The 20,312-nt window shown below is 45.6% G+C and overlaps 1 protein-coding gene and 1 pseudogene across 1 annotated transcript in view; one reads left to right on the top strand and one right to left on the bottom strand.

Moving 5' to 3' along the window:
- Positions 1-20,312, bottom strand: part of Bcl2l11 (BCL2 like 11) — a 161,692-nt gene that overhangs the window by 69,700 nt on the left and 71,680 nt on the right. The window lies entirely within an intron of this gene.
- LOC116899967 lies at positions 8,693-19,112 on the top strand (annotated as a pseudogene).

Genomic DNA, 20,312 nt, shown 5'->3' with positions numbered 1-20,312 from the left:
AGCTTGGTTAGAGGCATTGCTGTTTAGGCTTCTCTTCAAGTTCCTGCCTTGCCTTCTTTCACTGATGGACTGTGATCTGCAATTGTAAGCTGAAAGAAACCCTTTTTGCCTCGACATGTGGTCTTTTGTCAGGGTTATTTATTACACTAAGAGAAATAAAGCTAGAGCAGGATTCCATGGTACGACTATACCACAGCTGCTTAGCCATCCCTCTGTGACAGAACACAGAGATTCAATTATTACATATCTAGATCTCAGTTATTACATATAAGATGTCTCTCCCATACAAGCTTTTGTATGCTTACATTTCCATTTTCCTGAAGAAAAACGCCCAAGAATAAATTGCTAGGCCATGTGAAAGGTATATTTTTAGTGTGACAATCTGAATGCTCATACCCCCTGCCCTTGAATTCCTATGTTGAAACCTAATCTTTTGTTTGGTGGCATTACAAGATGAGATCTTGGAAAGTGATGATCAGGAGGTAGAATGATGACAGCCTTATATAAAAGGCTTGGATGCTGCCTGGCTTCATGTACCACAGGAGGACATGCCGGATGGTACCATTGTGCAAGCCATGAAATCCCCAAATCGGACAGCCAGATTCCCAAAATACCAGCATTGGATCCGGCTCTCAGAACTGTGGAAATGAATGTCATTTGTTTAATCTTGGGCTATCTTGTCACAGCATCCTGGAAAGACTAAGACACAGTTCTGGCTGTCCTGGAACTCACTTTGTAGACCAGGTTGGTCTCAAACTCAGAGTCCCACCTGTCTCTGCCTCCCGAGGGCTGGGATTTAACGGTGTGCCTCACAGTGTCCAGCTTAGACATTAAAGGCCACCCAGATGTTCTTTGAAGTGCTGTGAGATCGATTCCTACCAGCAGTGTCCATTTGGTTTCTTAGCCTCTAGCCCAACATTCGATGTTGTCTATTTTTTAGTTTTCATCTGAGCTGCTCTCATAGGCATGTGGTGATATACAGTGAAGTCCTTAATCTCCATCTCCCTGAGAGGAAATTAAGATTCATGTTTTCTTCTTAAAGTCAGGGCAAATGTTTTCGATTTTTGTAAGCTCCTGTTACTGTTTTATGAAACGTGTGTTTGGCCTCAAGTCCAGCCTAGTCCTAAATTCTGGATATTTTCTCTGCTCTTTTTTAAATAAGACTTTTATAGTCTTACATCAATCTGTGATTCATTTTGAGTTCTTCAAAAAGAATGTATATATGTGTGTAATTTAGAGGTTGTCATATCTATTTCAATCTGTCTTCTGACTTTGTAGATTAGAGATTGTTATGATGAGTCTTTTTGTTACACCTATTCTCTCTCTCTCTCTCTCTCTCTCTCTCTCTCTCTCTCTCTCTGTGTGTGTGTGTGTGTGTGTGTGTAATATGTGTGTTCACGTCTGTGTGGGCGCATACAGAGGCCAGAGGAGTAGGCCACAATTCCTGTCCCCATCACTGCTTAACTGCCCGAGACAGAGTCCTTCAGCATGTTTGGGGGTAGGCTAATGGCCAGCAAACCTCAGCACTGCTCCTCCTTTCTTGGCCCTCTATACTTCTGGGTTCATAGGCAGGAGCGGACTGACCTGGCTTTGAATAACCTTGCCTTGTTTGTGGTCATAGGAGGAAGAGATTAAACTTTTTACCATTAAGTGTGATAGTCACTGTAAGTTTACTACATATGTTTATAATCAAACATATATTTCTTTTTAAGAAAACATTTATTTCATTTTAATTGTGTATATACAGGGTGTGTGTGCACACATGAATGCAGTACCCACAGAGGCCCGAGGTATTGGATCGCTTGAAGCTGGAGTTACAACCAGTGGGCAGCTGTGTGATGTGAGTACTTGAAAAGTCGTATGTGCTCCTAACCACTGAGCCGTTCTCCAGCTCTTCTATCTCTATTTCTTCTCAATTTCATTTTGAGACAGTGTGCCTTAGATAGGGTTTTACTGCTGTGAACAGACACCATGACCAAGGCAAGTCTTATAAAGGACAACATTTAATTGGGTCTGGCTTACAGGTCCAGAGGCTCAGTCCAGTATCAGCAAGGCAGGAACACGGAAGCATCCAGGCCGGCAGGCATGGTGGAAGAGGAGCTGAGAGTTTGACATCTTCAACTGAAGGCTACTAGTGGAAGACTGACTTCCAGGCAACTAGGGTGAGGGTCTTAAGTCCACGCCCACAGTGACACACCTACTTCAACTAGGCCACACCTCCTAATAGGGCCACTCGCTGGGCCAAGCATATACAACCATCACACAGTGTTTTTCTCTGTGTAGCCCTGGCTGTCCTGGCTCTGTAGACCAGGCTAGACTTGAACTCAATGCTCCTCCTGCCTCTCCAGTGCTGGATTAAAGGCCTGATGCATGTGGAGACCAGAAGAGAATGTCAGATTCCCTGGAACTTAAGGTACAGATGGCTGTGAGCCACCATGTGGGTGCTGGGAGCTGGACTCGGTCCTCTGACAAAGCAGCGACACTCACGTCAACTGAGCCATCTCTGTAGTCCTCAGTTTGTTTCTATAATATTTTCCCCTTCTTGTTGCACTGTGCTTACGGCACTTGGCCTTTTCTAGTTTCTTAAGAACTTAGCTTATTTATTTTGACAAGTGTCTGTTTTCTAAGGTAAGCATCAGCAGTGTGAATGTCACCTTCCACTCTGGGCTAGAGTATCCCGTGCATTTTGACTGTTGTATTTTGTTTGGTTAATTTGGTTTTATTCCCTTCAATACTTCCTTTTTGGACCGAGCATTACTTATGGTGTGTTGCTTAGTCTCAAAGTGTTTGAGGTTACCCCTGCTGCATTTCACTGTCTGATGTCCAATGGGGTTCGACAGTGGTCAGAGTAGATGTCTTGCTTTGTTTCAATTCCTTTGATGTGCTGAGGTCTGTTTTATTATCCAACCCATGATGTGTAGATGGACCATGGAACATATATGTGCAAAGAACAGTTCTCTGGTGGTTTGGGATGGCTCTGGATGACAGTGGGTGAAACTGGCCATTCATGTGAGGCGTGAGTTGTAAACAGACTTGTTATAGGCTTTCTCCACCAATGGAATAAGCCAATTCAGGCCAAATGTAATGTATAAAAGCAGGTTTGTTTGGGGACAGCTCTTGGGCAGGTTCACTGGTCTCAAAAATTGAGGCCAGGGAGATCACAATGCAAACAGGGAGAAGGAGGAGGGGATAGAGAGAGGGAGCGGGCACCTTTTCTCCACAGCACACACCTGGGGTACCTGGCAGGGGCAGATGCTGATGTAAGCAGTTGCTAGGTCCCTGAGAGTAGAGCAAGTGAAACTGCCTGTATATTAACCGGGTTAGTGTTAGGGGTCCTGGGTTTGAAGCCTAACATCGTGATCTCCACTTCTCTGAAGTGACAGGCTGAAGGTGACCGTACCTTACGTGGACAGCTGTAGTGCTGGGATGTCTTGAGTAAAGTGGGACAGTGGGCCCTCAATAATAGGGTGTTAGCAGGGCCAGGGTAGGGAATTTGCCAGACTCTTAGGACCTGCTGTCCTGAGGGGCTCCCAAACGTAAGCCTGACAGCTGTGGAACTCAAATGTGGAGCTTAGCAGAATGCTGGGTTGGTACCTGAGGTCAGCACTGCCTTCAGCACCTTCGCCAGACCCACAGGGTGTTCTGTCCCTGGCTAGTCAGACAGGAGGAAGCTCAGGCACCGAGGTAGGCTCCACCCTTCCAGATGCTGCATTAGCATTTTAATAGGGGCTTTCTGAGCTGCATCCTCAGGGGTCACAGTGCCCCAGGCTGCAGCCGAGCAGGTGCTTCCAGCCGGGAGATCCCCAGCCAGTATCCCTGCAGAGAGGCTTCCTGCTGCCTCGGGATGGAATCGGGTGTGGGGAGGAGCAGGAGCAGGAGGACAGCCTCCTAGGAACGGGAGGGAGACGGGCTGGGAAAACGGAAACAGGTTAATTCATTCTCCTTCCTGGATGAATAACCATATCTGCCCCGAAACAGAGCAAGTTCCTGGGGTGTGACTGTGTTAATTGCCAGCCTGGCAGGGAGGAGGAAGGACCGGACAAGGGATGGGGATGCTAAGTGAAGGAGAGTGGGTTAGAGCCTGGACTTTCTTTGTGAGAAGAATGTGATAGGGCCGTTATGGCCGCAGGGATAGAACCGTGCTGAGCAGGCTCTTCTCCCTGCTCAAACTCCAATCCCACACCTGAAATCCAGCATCCTGCTACCTCACTGCCTAGAGGCCCTTGGTATTCTCTTACTGGCCTCGGTGATTATCTCTAAGATCTGCTCCTGGCTTGGGAGGAGCCCTGTCTGGGCCTCACCATTGCCAATGGCACTCTCCCTCCTGCGCCTGCTTCACGTTCTGCCTCCCAGCACTTCCCGGGGGTAGTGCTTGCTCCCTGGCCCCGGAACCCGGTCTATGGTATGCCCACTTCCCCGTTCACGCACTCTGGAGTTCTTCCAGCGAGTGCCGCTCAGGCTTTGGAAGAGGCGGTGAAGAGAATCTCTCCCCGATGGCCCGTGCACTCCCCTGTGGTCCCAGCACCTTCCCAGCTCCTGAGGGCACTTCCTCTTATTTTCTCCAGTCCTCAGATGACCTCACTCTCTTCAGTGAAAGGTGCTCTCTGCTGCAGCCTCCGGCACTATTCAGGCCTCCACATAATCTGCATAACCGGCCTCCCCTGGTTCCCGCAAAGTCTGGATTCCAGATCACTTCTGCCTCTTAAGCTTCCCCAGTGTGCAATCAGCCCCTCTCAGAAAAGGTGTGATTCTAGGAGGGGAGGAAAAAAGTTCCCGAAAACTATGCTTGGAAGTGACTGCGTTTAAAAAAAAAAAAAAACCAACAGTAACCCAGGATTCTTAAAAATCACCTTTCTGAAACCAAATCCTGCAGGCTACCAAATCCCAGCCTCTCTCTCTGCTGCCTATTCTCAAGATGCACAATGACATGATCCTAACAGATTTCTGTTCAGGATTCTATCTTTTTTCTGGTTAGGCCTTAGGGTTTATCTAGTAGAAATATTTCATTTGGGGGATTCTCTACCCTTTATTTTTTTTAATTAGATTTTTCGCATATGGTTCCCATTTCTAAGTGCTGACTTCTCTTCCATTGTCTTGTATCAAGGTTTTGACAATTCGTGAGGCTTTTCTGACTTTAACCTCTGCTTTGCAGAAAAGATGGCTTTGTCTCGCAAGGGTCATCTTAACCACCGGCTGTATCTACTCGTGTTTCCCAGGAGAGGTTTGGCAGTCAGCCAACTCAACAGTTTTTTTTTTTCTTTGCAGTGTTAATTTTCACATATTCATGACAATCTCCCCAATAACAAAAAAAAAAAAAAAATCCCGAAGTGGGAGCACTTGTCCAATTTAGAGCCCTGTCTTTCAAATTACAATTGACAGTAAAGGCAGTGGAGGGAAACCCAGCCACTGGTGCACACGTGCAAGCGCGTGCGCACGCGCACACACATATATTAATAATTTCACGCACTCAGGAAGTCCTTCGCTCTCTAAATAAAGAAAGCCTCATAAGGCTGACATGGCCTGAAAGATCCGAGAGCAGAGTGGCTAGTGAAAATACACCTAACACCAGCGAGCGAAATGAAACTGATTGTAAAGGTCTAAAAAAAAAAAAACACCCAGGGGGAAATCTGAAGGCTTGTGGGAACCAGAGGACAAACATGATGGTGGTTGTTAAAGTAATTAACACAAACAACTTTTGGGTAAATTCCAAGGAGTCCTCACCAGGGAAACTGATCCTTTAACAAATCGGTTTCCAGTAAATTCTGTTCAAGCTGAGTGGCTGGCTTCAGGGGAATGAATGGTGATCCACTAGTTGGCAAACCCAGCCATTTCTTTAACGTTCGTGTTTCCTGGGTCTTCGCCCCTTTGGAGCAGCAACAGGTACCAGAGTTGTTAAGCCCACACCTCCTTCCTCCTACAGCCAGCTGGGCTGGTCCTCCTCACAGTCAAGTGGAAATGGACACTCAGCTACCCCTGTGCTTGCTCGCGCTCTCTCCTAGTGTAACTCTCTGGCTATTGGACCTAGACTCTTGTCCTTAAAAACCTCTTGTCCTGGACGCTGGACCTCTCAGTTATGCCGTGATGTCTCCTAGATGTCCAAAGTTTAGCATGCTCAACACTGAACTTCTCTTTGTTTCCTTAAATGTCCCCCACTGTCAAAGCCAAGGAACCATTTTAAGCCGTCTTTTCCCCACGATCACCAAATGCAAGCTACAGAGCAGCTCCTCTCCACTCCCTCTACCAGCTGCTGCATCCTTCTACCTGGTAGCTCCTGCTGGAGACCAAGGACTTAGTGCTTCTTTTGGGTGAGACCACTGCCCTTGGCCTACCTGTTTTTAAGCTATTCTCAACACAGCTTCCAAGCAGGAAGTTCTGTGCTTCCTTCCCTGGAGTTCTGTGCTCAGCTGACTGGATCCTCATGGTACTGTGGCCACAGGATATCTGAGAGCTTGGAAGACAGGCCAAATCTAACCTGGCTTTATTGGCCCCCTTCTAGTACATGGTGAGCATTTGTCAAAGGAACCCCTGAGCTCATGGCATCCCAGTGTTGATCTTGACAGTGAGTTGTTAGAGAGCCCCCTGCCCCTATAGGAAAAACCCAGGAAGACACACAATGTGACCAGACAACTTTGGAAGGCTAAGGTGAACCATACAGCATTTCCCCTTAGCTAGATTCACTTCCATTCTTTTGCCTTGCCATGACTGTGTTCCAGAGTGCTGTCTCCCTGACCTGCTGTGTTTGGACAGAACGAAGGTGTCACACATATGGGCAGATTGTGTGTACAAATTGAGTTCAGTTCTGCCTCAGGCTGGTGGCTCATTTTGGAGGTGCTGGGTCCTCGCCTTCTGTCTTATCACACTGCAATCATAGAAACTCTGGCCCTGGCTTGGCTAACCTTCTTAGCACCGTGAAGCCAGGCATGTGATATGGTGGCAGTTGGAAAGGTCACATGACTTAGAGCCTTGTGGGGTCACGCCTGCAGGCCTTGAGGAGTCCCCATGCTAAGCCACTCCTTCAACAGCAGTGATCTGTGTCCAAAGACACAGCCTGGCTGGTCAGACTCCTTTCCAGCCCATTGTCTATTGGGTACTCCAGGTACAGGTGATGTCACCAAGAGGGCAGCCAAGCAGGAGGTGGCATCTGGTGCCCAAGTCCAGCCTAACAGGCTAACTCCTGTTGGCAAGAGAGAGAAATGGCTAATTGACCATGACAGGACCAAGCCCTTGCCAAATGATCTCTGAGGAAAGAGAAAACTACTTGAAAATAAAATTAATCAGCTTCTATAAAGCACAGCATGCCGAGCTTACTGCTTAGTGGGCATGAACTTGCAAATAATATATAATAAACGAACAATAACTCATGGGCCAAGAAGACGGCTCAGTCCACAGAGAACTTGCCTGGTAAGTAAAGGACCTGAGTTTGACACACAGGATTCACGTGAGAGATGGGCATAGGCTTGGAGAAGTATGCCGTAAAGTGCTGGCCCTGTATGAGTGAGGGCAGGAGCTTCTGTGCTCAGAACCCAAGCAAAAGCCACCTATACTCCTAGACCTCAGGAGGCAGAGATAATGTCTGAGGCAAGATGTCTGGCTATCCTAGCTAGAACTGGGAGCTCCAGGTTGAGATTCCGACTCAATAAATAGGCTGGGAAATCTGATGTCAACTTTGGGTTTTCACATGCACACAGATACATGTGTTCTCACATGCAAACATGAATCCTTCTCTTTATTTCTCTGTCTCTCTCTGTCTCTTACACACACACACACACACACACACACACACACACACACACACACACACACAAAGATGCTGTTATGTGCCCAGCACTAGGGAGGCATAGACAGAGAGGTGGCTCCCTGGCCCGCCAGTCTCGCCTACTTGGAGAATTTCAGGCTAGCATCTCAAGATGAAAGTGAACGGTGTCTGAAGAACAACATTGGAGGTAACCTCTGGCCTCTGCACTTACACTGTGCAAGCACAGAAACATATGAGCAATGCACACACACACACCCCCCCCACATCCATGTTCTCACATACATGTACAGAAACTAAGGGGAAAATGCCAGAATACTTAGCTGGCGCAGCACCATGGTGACATAACTGGTCTGTGGGAAATTGGTCATGTGCACCAGTCAGCTAACTAAATTATCAGTTAGCTGAGCATGGTGGCACACACCTTTAATACCAGCATGAGGGAAGCAGAGGCAGGTAGATTCCTATGAGTTTAAGGTCAGCCAGATCTACATATTGAGTTTTAGGCTAGCTAAACTTACACGAAGAGACTCTGTCTCAAGAAAAAAAAGTGTGTGCTTGTGTGGGGGGGGTGGGATGGGGGGCACTGAAGATATTAGTCGTGTTTGGGCCTTTAATGAGTGTTTTCATGCCGGTTCCAAATTGAGCCTATGGATATGGTAAAAGTGCCATCATTGTCCATTGCTCCTGACAATACACCCTTGTATACGCTCCCACGGAGGGCAGTTCACCTCTCAACGAAGAAGCTAATCCAGGATGTAGAGGAAGGGCTCATTGGAGTGCTCAATGGCCTTTCAATTGGCTGGTATGGCGTTCAGGTGTGGTTCGTTATAAACATTATGGTTATTGTTCATTTCGTGATCTGTACCAAGAGTGCACAATATTGTCCGTGTGTAAGGATGGGATGTGAGTGAAGCAACTTTCACAGAGAAGGGAGCCATGGAGATGGGGTGTGGTAAGTCCTACACAAGTCCTAGTCATGAGAAGGGAGAGTTTTCTTCCCATTCAAGCAGATAACACTTTGGTTGTCGCTGGGTTGAGGAGTGAAGAGAGAATCATTTTGTTGTTGTCTGTCTGTCTGTTTGTTTTTTAAATGTAGCATAATCTAATCTTACAAAAACTAGTTCTTGAGATGTGAGGGGTTCTAGGAAAAGCTAAAACGGATGGCTGATAATACACCTCAACGAGACTAGAAGGAGATGGATGGGGTTTGCTTTGGTTTGGACAGAGCCAGGGTGGGGGCTTGGCACAGAGCAAGAGACCCCAGCTGCCCAGGGTTCTCTCATGCAGAAGGACCATGGAAAGAGCAGCTAATCTACACTGGGAAACCTGAGGACCCTTACCTAGGCCTTTCTGGGAAGGCTTCTGGCTCTGAAAGGAGCAATATCTGAATGAAAATTGTCAAGGAACCACGAGGACCACCCTTACCCACTCCCCCTACATGTTACCCACCACCAAGACAGTCATGACATCATGTCTGAAGAGGCATCAAGACCCTTGGAAAAAAAAAGAAACCCAGGAGGAGAAAGTCCAGGAGGTTATAGCTTTGAGGACCTTGGTGCTGAGGACAGGTTTGTAGTTCTCCATTGGGTGGAAAGTTAGGGCATAGTTCTGGGGATGTCCTCAGGGTCCTCAGAGCAGAGGCCAGAGTTGAAAAAATCACTGGGACGGGTGTTCTGGGTGTGCAAAGAGTCTGGAACATCAGCACTTAGTTCTGTGTAGTAAGAACTGAACAATTGGGTGGGTGGATGAATTCAAGGCCCCATACCAAGCATTAGGGATAGGGCAGTGATAGGGATTCCTGTTGGATCTGGTATTATCCAGTCATCGCTCTGGGTTGGCAAGTCACTGTAACTAACTTAGAAACATTCATAATCCCATCTTTGGATACATTTGCTACTGTTGGACTTGATGGTTACACTATCAGAGAGAGGAGCCTTGTGTGTGGGAAAGAGGCCTAAGCCAGAGTTCGGTTTTGCAGTAGGCAGCCCATCACCTCTCACCACACATACGCCCTCCTTCTTGGGCTTTTAGTAATCTGTTAGGGCCAATAAATACAAAATCAGAAAACAACAGGTTTGCCCTGAGCACAGTGGTGCTTCATGGGGCCAAGGGAGAAGAGTCAGTCTACCATGTGAGAAACAGTTCTGGATGTAAACCAGGTAGCAGCAAATCTCATGTAACGTTAAGTACAGAAAAGAAGCCAGGGGGCCCTCCCCATGCCTGGGCTTTGCTTACATTTGCACTGGGGTGGATGAGCACACGCAGGGTTTATTTGCAAATGAGCAAAGAGGAACCTAAAACGGATCACACACATCCCCATTTTAATCAGTTCTGTGTTCTTATTACCTGAAATTAAGGTAACAAGATTGCCTTTATTACAAATACCTACAAACAGGGAAATTCAGTTATCTAATTATTTACCTTCTAGCCAGATCACCCCTCGGTTCTATTTATATTCTCTCACATTCTTGCACTTCATTTCAGACGCGAAGCTTCTGAAGCTCACAGAATTCTGGAGTCACTCGTGCTTCCGTGGGTCAAATTAAAACATAAAGCTACAATGAAGTCATTCACATGCACTCAAGCTTTACACACGCCGTACAGATCAATGGGGGCAAGTTGGGAAGGCGAACCCCAGCATCAGAGAAATGGGAGACGGGAAATGCACGGCAGATCTCAGGCATACATTAGTCAAATGATTGCAGCGGGTGACTGGAAACATATCACAGGACTTGTGCACAGACTATTCAAAAATGACTGCAAAAGAATTGAAATCAATCACAAAACACACGCATAGATTATTCAAAATAACCACTGTACAGTTTCATCACAAAAACCATCTTTTACATTTGCATTATCAGCAGCAAAGGACAGTGTACAGCTTAGGCCTAAGTCGACTGCCCTACTTTTTCTCCAGGGTCTCATTCTCAGAAGGATCTATCTACGATACAGGTAGAAAGAGCAGACGTATCTGAATGGTGCACTGTTTTCTTCAAACTGATTTCCGGGAAGACCCCTTCCCCCATCAATATAATCTATTTATCTTTGCTATAGAATCATTCTGTACCAACAGCAATGTCTGGACCCTTCTCCTGGGAAAGGCACTTTGACCCTCCCTCACGAGTCCTCACTTCTGTTCTCCGCCCACTCTTCCTCCAGTGGTGGAGATGATTTTCTTTCCTGGTCAAGGAGACGACGGAAGCTTCGTGGCACTATGGTTGAAGGTCAGCTTTGTTAGATCTTTTGCTAACATTTCTGGCTATGGGATTTCGGAACCATTGGAGGATACTTGTCCGTAGGACGCCTGAGGAGATCCTGGGTTCAAACTTGGTTCAAACATCTTGGATGGCTCCAAAAGTTAGCTCCAAACAAAATTGCTTATTCCTGGGGAATCCAGCTGGCAGAGCAGAGAGGAGCTGACACGTGAGTGTTTTCGCCATCTTAGAAGAGAAGTTGGATGACTAAGGACAAGGATCTTCCTGACAGATTGAGATCTTGGTCAGCTTGGCTCTGCTGAGTCACTCTGCTAAAGAGTCCCCCACCCCCACCCCCACAAGTGGCCCAGCTGCCACCTGCCCCAAGAGGTGCTGACAGCCAGCTGATCCCAACCACAACTTCGGCTCTCACTACTTGGGTAGTTGGTAGTTTCTGCTGCTGCATTTGTTCTGTTCTTAGGTTAAAAGCATAATATGAATACAAAATTCTGTACTGGGTAAATGTTCCTATGTAACTTCACATCAAAATTAAAATTAGCATGATCATATAACCACACCTTCTTCTAAGCGACTATTCTATTTTTAGAATGTTTCTTGTAGAATGTTCAAGAAAAAAAGGAAGTTGCAGAATAATAGGTATTCTATAATACTGGTTCTGTTAACATCCCCCCCGCCCCCAGTAACTAACGAATCACCAAGAGCTGTCTTCACGAGGCTACTCATATGAGGAATCCTTCTTTTGAAGATTTATCTTCATGTTTACTTACGTGTCTGCGTGTGGGTAAGAGCATGTTAGGACAGGTGCCCGGGAGGCCAGGAGAAGGGTCAAATTCCCAGAGCTGGAATTACAGGTGCTGTCAGTTACTTGACATGTGTCAAGAACTCAGCTCATCTGGAAGAGTAGCAAGGGCTCTTAGCCGCTCAGCCATCCCTCCCAGGGGAATAATTTTTTCATTTATTTTTCTTTTCTCTAGTGAGTGATCATTTTATTATAGTTTATATTACTTTTGCAATCAAAATGTCAAATTTTACAGGTGACCAGGCACCAGGGAAGTGTAAGACTGGGAGAGTTGTCCAGTGATAAACCATCTCCCTAACTTAGCTGTATTCTCGTTCATTGCGATTTTTCCTCATTTCCTCCTTGTCTTGGGCTCACTTTGTAGATGAGGGAAATGTTGAGCCTCTGCTCCTTAGAGACTGCATATGTTTTTCACTGAAAATGTCCAAATATAAAAACCCATCAAGAAAGCATAACATTCTTATCATGAGTACCTATAATTGTCCACTTTCTGCCCAGAGCCCCCACATTCTGCCCCTGCTCAGTAGCTACAGAGTAGATGGGAGCTTGCCTTGACTGATGTGAGAAGACCTGCTCCCATGCATTGTGGGGAGAGCTTCTTCACGGAGCGTCCAGATAAAAAATGGAGGGAAGACCATCTGCCTTCTGCTGTCTTGCCTCTAAGTTCATTTGCCCTTGTTCTGCTGCCCCCACTGATTCTTTGCCTGTAGTAGAACCAAGGTTTCAGATTAGGGACCAGCATCTCTCCAGGAACCTTCTGAAGCATCCAACCTTGTGGGCTTAGCAGCTACCACAATTTTACGCCTATAAGCAACTCTAATTAAACTCACTGTTATGCAGAAGATGAGGAGGACAAGGTAGAAGGAGAAAGAGAAATAGGAGTAGGAGGACCTGGAGGAGGAGGCCATGAAAGTTGTTTGGGAAGAGGGGATCAGTGGGGTTAGAGGTACAGGAAATAGCATGGGATAGACATGATCAAAACATATTATATACATGTCTGTACTCTCATAATGAAATCCATTGTTGTATATGATTAATACACCCTAAAAAGTTACCTATGCAAAAAGCACTTGTCCTGTAAGGATATGGGGCAAAAGTGAACAAGAAAGGCAACAGGTGGTAACAATGGTAGTCATTAGTGTGAGATATGCTGAAGACCCTTGTAAAATCGAATATACCCTATTAAATTGAATTTTTCAATTTCAATTGGAAATGCCCCTTTCTTTGTTCTGCGGGCATGTATGAATGTGTATGGGCATACAAGTGTCACTCTGCACACATGGAGGTCACCCAACAATGTCCTGGAGTTGGTTTTTTCCTTCCAAGTCATGAGCTTGCAGTGAGCTGTGGGGCAGCGGGCCGTGCCACCAGACAGAAGACCTGGTAAGGTAGCAGCAAAGTTCAGAACCCCAATAAAACTCAGAATTGGGAAGGGCAGGAGTGTGAACTAGCTCCTGACCAGATTTCCTATCCTGGAGCATGTGATCATGACACCCCACTAAGAGGATCATGATAGCTGGTCATATAGCATAGAGCCTAGAGTTCTTCATGCTAATGAGATATCTAGGGGGCCCTGGGTGTTTAGCCAATGAGATCCCTTCGTGGGCATCCCTTCCTGCAAAAGGTATTTAGTCTCTGGTTCATCCTGAGTAAGTCATATGCATCCTCATGAATGAATAAAGCCATTTGGACAAACAAGGACAATCTCCTTCATCAAGGACCATCATGGTAGGGGCAGTGGCAGGGGTGGAGGGGGCGCTTCATCATATAGAGCCATGCCTAAGTCTTCTGTAGAGGGCCACCTTGCAACCCCTTTGCACCCTTGGCATTCACTCTGATCTAGCTGGATTCCCCCAACCTGGGTTCATTGGAGGCCGGCAACCCATTCCCAACTTCTCAAGGTCTTCAGAAGTGTCTGGGTACACAGGAGGATGAAAGCCCCCATTCTCAACTCTTCACAGTTCCCAGCAGTCTCTGTGTGCACAGGAGTTTGAGAATCACACCCTGCCCCAGCCCCTGCTCTTTCTCACCAGGAGAAACATGGGCTGGGACCCCTATCTTTGCCTCCCCTGAGCCCATGAGCCTGCCCCCCGCCCCAGCGGTGAGGAAGAAACATAGCATAGCACCCCTGTGTTTTGCCTCTCTGAGCAGCATATAGGCAACATTCTGGTACCCCAGCTATGCAGACCCACAGTAAGGACCTTCACCCAACTGAGCCACCTCCCAGGCCCTTGGATGTACTCTTGAAATAAAAATATTAAGACAAATATCATGAGCATAAGAACATAAGGTAAAAAGTTAGAAAACTAAAAAATATAATACTTAACATGAAAACTCAATAGATGGGCTAAGTTTGCAGACAAAAAAAGAAATCAGAGGCAAGGTTAGATAATTAGGAACTCTGGAGACTAGGAAATGAACTGTCTGAGAGATCTGTGGCAATAAAAGACGTGGTGTTCTTAAGATTAGAGTCTCAGCAGAGAGTAGAGAAAGAGGAGCAGTGGAAGGCAACTGGTCTTTGCAGACTTTTGGCAACAGGCATAAAGCTATGATTCCTAAACAGAAATGGTAACACAAATCCCCCAGAGAGAGAAGCCACACCCAGACAGATCACAGTCACATCTCTGAAAATTGAAAGACAAACCCTTGAAAGTAGGTGTTGATCAACAGTACCTAACTCATACAGGTGAAGCCAGGGGGAGGTAGGCACTTTCCCCAAACACTGACAGAAGAAGAAAAAAAGGTTTTGTCTTCAAAGTCCATGCCTGGCAACACTGTTCTTGCACTTTCAGGTGGATTCTGCCTCTGTTTTTCCCTTTACTGTACCTTGTAACTTATTCTTGGTAAGAACATGAGATCTGAAATAAAGGGGTTGCAGTAAATAGGTCTTTAATGATATGGGGGGAGATGTGTGTGGCGGGTCCTGCAGCTGTGCACTATGAACTATACACATACAGGTCCATTTATAATTTATCTTTATTTACTTTGTGTGTGTGTGTGTGTGTGTGTGCATATAGAAACATACATGTGGGTTCATGCCATGCCATGTGTATGAAGGTCAGAGGACAACTCTCAAGAGTCAGTTCTCTCCTTCTGCCCTGTGGGTTCAATTTTCAGAACCCAGTCAATGTAAGTCACGACATAAATAGCAAAATTAAGAACCACATGGCCATCTTAATAGATGCAAGAAACAGTCATTTGACAAAACCTAACATCCCTTTTTGGTTAAAATGATTAGAGAACCAGTTCTAGAAGACCATGTGCTTGTCCTGTTTAAGAGCAACTGTGAAAATAACCACAGTTTGTACTGTCATGGTAAAAGACAGAATTTCCTCATGTTGAGACAGAAACCAGGGCAACCACCTCTGCTCAGCCTGCTGCTGAGAATGCTAACCAGCAGAGTAAGCCACAAAAAAGAAACAGAAGTTTTGTACTGTGGACAGTCCTTCTCTATAAAAACCCTTAGGAATGTGAAAGTAAAATGCCAGACCTTGGAAGTGGATTTAGCAATGCCCCAAGACATTATCTCTACATAATATCATATATTACAACCTGACCTATGCATAGTGGCAGCAGACTGTGCAGTACTTAGGAATAAATCTGACAGACGTGTGCTGGGTAGCTGTTTCCTCCACATTCAAACATTCCCTCCTGGAATGGGGGAGAGGAGGCTTTCAAAACTCACAGGAGGGCTTGAGAGATGGCTCAGTGGTTAAGAGCACTGACTGCTCTTCCAGAGGTCCTGAGTTCAAATCCCAGCAACCACATGGTGGCTCACAACCATCTGTAATGAGATCTGATGCCCTCTTCTGGTGTCTGAAGACAGCTACAGTGTACTTCTATATAATAAATATAATAAATAAATCTTTAAAAAAAAAACTCACAGGAAAATACTAAGAACGTGCATCGTTCACTTTTTCGGTGTTAAGTCTGACACTATAAATCTTTAAAGATAAGAGAGATGGAAATGTAGGAACGTCTGTGGAGATAGTTCAGTGGTAAGTGTCTGCTGACTTTAAGTCCCCAAAGCCAGGCCTGGCTGTGTGTGTGTCTGCAGCTCCAGCACTGGGGGGCAGTGACCAATAGATGCTAGGGGTTAGTTCCCTGGACAGCCTGGCTGAAACAGTTAACCTCCCATTTGGTGATAGACAACTGTCTCAAGGCAAGAAGGCAGAATGTGATGGAGAAAGACACCCAGTGTCTTCCTCTGACCTTTGCATGTGTGTGCATGGGTACGCATGCCTACAAGCTCAAACTCATCCAATGTGCGTGCGCGCGCACACACACGCGCGCAAACACACACACACACACACACACACACACACACACACATTTTGACTTTGCGTTAGGCAAAGAGTTTTAAGATATGACCCCCAAACACACAATCTAGAAATACACTGATGTAATTAGACCTTTTCAAATTTAAAACTTATGTTCTTTGAAAAGTTTTGGATGGATACAAAAGACAAGCTATATAGACTGGGAGAAAAAAATGTCACACTAATATTTTTCAATCTTTAAATTGTTTTACTTTTATTTTATGCATATGGGTGTTTTGCATATATATATGTATATACACATATATGTGTATGTATGAGTGTGTGTGTGTGTGTGTGTGTGTGTGTGTGTGTGCGTGTGTGTACCACCTCTTTGCCTGGTGCCTGTGGAGGCCAGAGCAGAGCATTAGATCCTCTGGAACTGGAGTTACAGACAGTTGTGAGCTGCCATGTAGGTGCTGGGAATCAAACCCAGGTCCTCTGGAAGAGCATACTCTTAACCTCTGACCTCTCCATCCCTAATACACACATATCTTATAATAGACTCATATCCAGAAAATGTTTTAAAATCGTAAAAGCTCAACGAGAAGAAAATAGCCCATCCAAGAACGTGGTGGCCATCTGGAGAGCTATTTCCACAGCCGTGCAAGCAGAAGCATCAGTAGTCACGAAGGGAATGCAGATTGCGGTCACTGTGCAAAACCATCACATACACTTTGGAATGGCTTCCGTGAGGAAGACAGACACTACCAAGTGCAGGAGATGTAAAGGAACTAGAATTCTCACCCTCTGCTGCTGTGACTGTAAACTTCTACAAACATTTCCAAAGACAGTTCAGAGTATGTTAAAAGTTAAGTATGTCTGACTGCATCACTTGCCCCAGACTTTAGTTTCCAAGAGAAAAGGAACTAACTAAGTGTTCACAAAATATCTGGGACTCAAATCATGGGAGCCTTGTTTGTCAGAGCCTCAAACTGAAAATCACCTGTGTGTTCAGCATGTGATACGATGGGGCACAGCCCTACTTCTCAGCCAGAGAGAAGGAGGGAAAGATAAATGACTGATAAATAAAATTTGGACGAACTATCAAAGGAATTCTAGTGAATGAAAGAAGGGGGAAAGGCCGATGTTATATATTTGCATTATATAAAGCTACAGAGATCAAAATCCACAGTGATATAGAATAGGTATAAACAGACTGGGGGTAAGGATGTCACAAGGAACGTTCTGGGAGTGATTTGGGGGTGGTTTTACAAGCATACGTACACATGAAAACTTGCTCTTTAATATAAATATGTGCAGTTTTTTAAAAAGTATTTTATTTATTCAATTTCTCACATATAGGCAGTATATCTCGCTCCTCCCACAGCTCTCCACTCCCACTGCCCCGACATGTCCTCCTCCGATTTTCACGGACTCTCATATTCTCATGGTCTCTTTTTATGTCCAGACACTGGAATGAAGTTGTTGAAATAACAACATACAAGTGAGGCAGTGGGGAGGATTAGGGGGTCCTAAGACTTTCTCACCCTTAAGTCCTTACACTGGTCTTTGAACAAGTGCACACAACCAGATGCTTACTGCGAGCTGGGTACCTCTGCAACATCGAGCAAACCCCGTGTGGGAGGGTCCGGGATAGTCAGGTAGAAACCACCCGATGAAGTTCATCTTCACCCCACCCTCCTCCAGTCTGGGCTGTCTGTCGCCTTCAGTTGCCAGTTAACCCAAGCTGGGGCTTTTCTCTTTGGTTTGGAGAATCTGACTCTGCCTGGGTTGAGTGAAGTGTTTGTGGTGGTTCACATACAGGGAAAGTACCCCGTGCTGACCCAAGCTGCAGGCCCCTGAGGCACTGCACCAACTCCTGGGCTGTTAAGAAAAACAAATCCTGTGGCAAACATTTAACACCTTTAAATTTTGTTTTTCCTCTCCCTCCAACCCCCTTCTCTCCAGGGTCTCAAGTAGCCCAGGCTTGAGTTCCTGCTCTCTGAATTTCACCTCCCGAGTCCTCGGATGACAGACCTGCATCACCAAGCCCTATTTTTTGTGCATTCCCAACAGCTCTATCCATTTGGATTTGTTGACACTGAAAGACTATGATGTCATCAACACCTTGCATGGCTGCCCTTCCTTTTTCTGCCTCTGAGAATAGACATCTCACCTCTGCTCCTGAGAAGGGACCCTGAAACAGATATTCTCACGAAGTCCACTAAGGTGACTTCACCTGCACACAGCCATGTGAAATAGCAATCCATTTCCAGTCAAATCATCTTGTGCCTTTGAAAAGCCTCTTCTAGAATGAACCAACCACATTACTGAGGGAGAAAGGTGCAAGATATCAGTAGGGCAGTTTCCAGAATCTCCATCAACTCCCACACATGTAATAATAGATAACAAGAGTTTTTACATATACATGACTGTAAAACCGTCTTCACATCACTCCTAGGATATTCCTCATGTAAGTACAGCATATTCATAAGTGAAATTCTTAAAATAAATAAAAAGTTTAAAATGTAATTGCAACTTTCAAGATGAAATGGATAAATAAAAGTTCAAATGTTGAGTAGTGAATAAGGGAGCTGGGAGTGTGTCTACCTTGCCTTTTCTCAGGCTGCTGGGAAGAAGGCGGACACTCAGAGAGTGCTTACCAAGAGCTGCCTACGATCTTTCAAAACAAGAAGCATGTTTTGCTGGGAGAAACCAGCAAGGAAAAACTCCCTTGGTTCTACAAAATCATTGGTCTAGGCTTCAAGACACCCAAGGAGGCCATTGAGGGCACCTACATAGACAAGAATGCCCCTTCCTGGTAATTTCTCCATCCGAGGTCAGATCCTGTTTGGTGTGATGAAGATGAAGATGCAGAGGACCATTTTCATCCGCTGGGACTATCTCCATTACATCAAAAAGTACAACTGCTTTGAGAGGTGTCGCAAGAACATGTCTGTGCACCTGTCCCTCTGTTTCAGAGATGTCCGGATCAGCGACATTGTCACTGTTGGAGAGTGCAGGCTGTTCTATTCAAGGTCGCCACAGCTGCTGGCACCAAGAGGCAGTTTCAGAAGTTCTAAGGGGACTCTAGCCGTAGAACAAATAAAGTTATTTTCCAACTTAAAATAAACGTTCAAATGTCACAGCTCTTGGGAAGCCACATGGGTACAGAATCAAAGCCATCCTAACTTTGAGTGGGCGTTATGCTTTGCATATCAAATGTCCCCACAAGGTCATGTATCCGTCCCCCAATGGCAGGGTTATTTGTGGAGGTGATGGAATCATGAAGTAGACCTTAGAGGCGTGTGCCTTAGAAACACATACCTGCTTGCTGGCCCCTTCCTGTTTCTCTTTCTGCTTCTTGGCCACCATGGCATGAACAACCTTCTCTACCACAAGCTCCCACACTATGATACCTTGTTTCTGTCTAGCTTCAGGCCCGAAGCAACAGGGCCAACCCGCCACAGACAGAACTGTCTGAAGTTGTGAGCCCAAATAAATCCTTCTATCTTGTTTCCCCCGACTCCGCCACATTCATGAAAAGGTAACTAAGAAGATACAGGAGCAAGATGATGGTTGGAAGGGTGTCCCTAAGACATCCCGCTTGTAAAGGAATTTGGAGACTGGGGCTTCAGAGATTTTGGAAATGTAAAGATAGTCCATCGATGCTCATTCATTCATTCATTCATTTTTGGTAGGTTCTATGATTCCAGGCTTTAGTAAGAAGGCAGTGGGAATCTCCAGAGAAACCAAACATGTATACATGTGAAGAAGTGTATTTGGTTCATGTGACTATGGAGTCTGACAATTTTAAAATCTTCACGGAGAGCTGGATGGTTGGATCCAGGAAGAACCAATGTTATACTGCATGCCTGGCATTAGAGCCCACTGCTGGTGTTTCGGGACGGTGCCTGACCATGCTTCCTATCTAGTTTGTGTCTGTGTAATTTACACAAAAGTCTTGTTAAGAGTCCCACAGCCCGCTGGGTGTGCTGGAGTGGCCTTAGAGCTGGAGGTAGGATTAAAAAGTCACAACCAGGCTCTAGGGAGATGTAGTTTAGGGTGCTAAATGCTCTTCTAGAGGACCTGGTTTCAATTCCCAGCACCCACATGGCAGCTCATACCTGTCTGTAACTCCAAGACCTGACACCCTCACACAGATATACCTGTAGGCAAAACACCAATGTACATTAGAAGAAAGAAAAAAGAAAGAAAGGATTTTCACAACTAGCCTGAGATAATGAGACCTTATCTCAAACAAAACAACCATTAAAAAGAGA

Source organism: Rattus rattus, chromosome 5 (assembly GCF_011064425.1).
Source record: "Rattus rattus isolate New Zealand chromosome 5, Rrattus_CSIRO_v1, whole genome shotgun sequence".
Lineage (NCBI taxonomy): Eukaryota > Metazoa > Chordata > Mammalia > Rodentia > Muridae > Rattus > Rattus rattus.
The sequence above is the reverse complement of the archived record's forward strand: the minus strand, read 5'-3'. Positions and strand labels throughout refer to the sequence as shown.